At 47.7% G+C, this 2742-nt stretch overlaps 1 non-coding gene across 1 annotated transcript; it reads right to left on the reverse strand.

Moving 5' to 3' along the window:
• Window positions 1-2052: 2052 nt before the first annotated feature.
• On the reverse strand, window positions 2053-2203 carry LOC114698289. The gene has a single exon (XR_003735335.1). It is a non-coding gene; the product is annotated as a 5.8S ribosomal RNA (ribosomal RNA).
• Window positions 2204-2742: the final 539 nt, after the last annotated feature.

Here is a 2742-nt window from a genome sequence, read left to right on the forward strand (position 1 = left end):
AAGAGGGCTTAATGGCAACATTCTTTGGAACATGTCCACAAGGCAAGAAATACAAGCCAAAGAAAGGGTAGGAAAGTATTTGTGCCAGGGAGCCACCCAGAGCCCCTCAGAGCTGTGGAGACTTTTGATGTACTTCTAGGCTATGCAACACCATTAGGAGTCCATAAACTCTGGCTTCTGTCACTCCCAGATTCACTGAGGTCCTGCTTTGCATGATGTGGGTTTTATGGTGTGTCAGGGTGGGAGGATTCTCCTGAGGAGACATCTAAGAAGTATCTACCTCCTAAATAAAGAGGGTACAGACTGGCCATGGGGGAATTCTGATGGATCCAGCTTATGAAGTAAATGAGTTTATTCTGACTACTTAGAGCAGCACGGGCTGGTGGTGGGCATCTGTACCAACACAGCTTCTCAAGCCCTGCCTACCTCACTCCTGGTATATATGGCTCCAAGTTTACAGCACTCAGACAGGCCCAGATACAGCTCTTCCTCGTGTTAAAGTGTGGTGGTTGGTCACAGGCTCCGACGACGATGGAAGGAAGAAGGCACAGATGCAAACAGACTCTGAGAAAGTTCTGTGTCCGTGAGTGCTGCCCCACTCACTGGGGATTCTGCTGCCTTTGGCAAATGCTGACCAAATGTGGGAAGGATGGTCTGTTTTGTTTCAGCACGGCACAAAGGACAGCTAAATGGTATCTTGCTGCAAAGTGGACCCCAGGATTCTGGGGACTTCACCATATCCCCAAATGCTATCTTTGAGAGGATCTGGTGACACCATGGAAGCACACATAAATTTGGGCAGAACTGCTTTAGTCTTGCTTTTTCCCCAGAGACAAAGACAGACCCTGCTGTGGGATGGTCTGTATGTCAAATTGCTCTGATTGGTCAATAAATAAAACACTGATTGGCCAGTGGCTAGGCAGGAAGTATAGACGGGACTAACAGAGAGGACAATGGAGAGAACAGGAAGGCAGGGAGAGACACTGCCAGTCACTGCCATGACAAGCAGCCCGTGAAGATGCCAGTAAGCCATGAGCCACGTGGCAAGGTATAGATTTATGGAAATGGATTAATTTAAGCTGTAAGAACAGTTAGCAAGAAGCCTGCCACAGCCATACAGTTCGTAAGCAATATAAGTCTCTGTGTTTACTTGGTTGGGTCTGAGCGGCTGTGGGACTGGTAGGTGACAGAGATTTGTCCTGACTGTGGGCAAGGCAAGAAAACTCTAGCTACAAGACCCTGTCTGTTTGTTTAGTTAGTTAGTTAGTTAGCTAGTTAGTTTCTTCTTTGGAGACAGGCTGCCATGTAGCCCAGGTTGATTTTGAACTTCCTAGGTAGTTGAGGATGACCTTGAACTTCTGGCCTCTAGTCCCCCTTCTGGTGGGTACTGGGAATCCAATAATGTATGAACCTGCTGTCTACACCAAATCAGCTTGAGTCCTGACCAAGCATTTAGCAAGCTAATGGCTGGGGATGGATGATGAAGGACCACACATCTAGAAGAAAAGAGTGAGCCAAGCCCTTCCTAAACAGAAAAGGGTATTTCAGTAGCTGTGTGACTAGTTAGCAGGACTAGCAATAATCAGTTGTTATAAAACAATTGCTCGTCTGAATCAGATTCACACCCCTACTGGAGGTAAGGAGGCAAGTAGCAGTGTACAGGTAAGGAGGTCCGAGGACACTGCTGGGGGGAGTGTGTACCGGGCATGAACGAGAGTCCTGGGTTTGATCCCCAGCACTGGAAAAACAAGTGTGTGGTGGTAATCTAATTGTACTGAAATGTGATATTGATTGTATGTTAATAAATAAAGTTGCCCGGGGGTCAGAGCTATTAGAGCCATAGCAAGAGTGTGGTGGTGGTGGTGGTTGGTGGTGGTGGTGGTGGTGGTGGCACACGCCTTTAATCCCATAGATCTCTGTGTGTTCAGGGATACAGTCAGCATTGGAGACATATGCCTTTAAGACCTAGGGGGCTGTACATTCAGACAGTGACGAGGCAGTCACGTGTTTGGGTTTACAACCAATGAGAAGGCAGAACAAAATACTATAAAAATACGCTCAGACAGGCATAGCCCCGGGAGGAACCCGGGGCCGCAAGTGCGTTCGAAGTGTCGATGATCAATGTGTCCTGCAATCCACATTAATTCTCGCAGCTAGCTGCGTTCTTCATCGACGCACGAGCCGAGTGATCTTCACAAGTGATACAGAATGCTGGTGAAATTGTGGCTATTGAATCTAGAAACAGGACATGCTCCCCTCCTAAGATCTCCAACTCTGCTCCAACAAAACGCAGGGTAAGATTCTGGATGGAGAGACGCCTTATACTACTAGTGGTGGCTATCAGTCAGCACCGACCGAAAAGCTGGTGAGCTTGGTTCAGATGAACAATTATTCATCTCTCTTTCAGATTTCTAGATACTTGACTGATTCCAGATAGACCAGCATGGATTTTCAAAAGCTGTGACTTCTGCTGAACAGCCACTCACGAGGAGAGAAAGGATGTGAGCTCTTGGGCTGCAGGTGCTGTGGCCCACAGAACAGGCAGGACTAGGGAAGTCACCAGATGCCAGTGGCTCTTTTTTTTTTTTTTTTTTTTTTTTTTTGTTTTTCGAGACAGGGTTTCTCTGTGTAGCTTTGCGCCTTTTTCTGGAACTCACTTGGTAGCCCAGGCTGGCCTCTCACTCACAGAGATCCGCCTGCCTCTGCCTCCCGAGTGCTGGGATTAAAGGCGTGAGCCACCAC

The sequence above is a fragment of the Peromyscus leucopus genome, chromosome 6 (genome assembly GCF_004664715.2).
Source record: "Peromyscus leucopus breed LL Stock chromosome 6, UCI_PerLeu_2.1, whole genome shotgun sequence".
Classification (NCBI taxonomy): Eukaryota; Metazoa; Chordata; class Mammalia; order Rodentia; family Cricetidae; genus Peromyscus; species Peromyscus leucopus.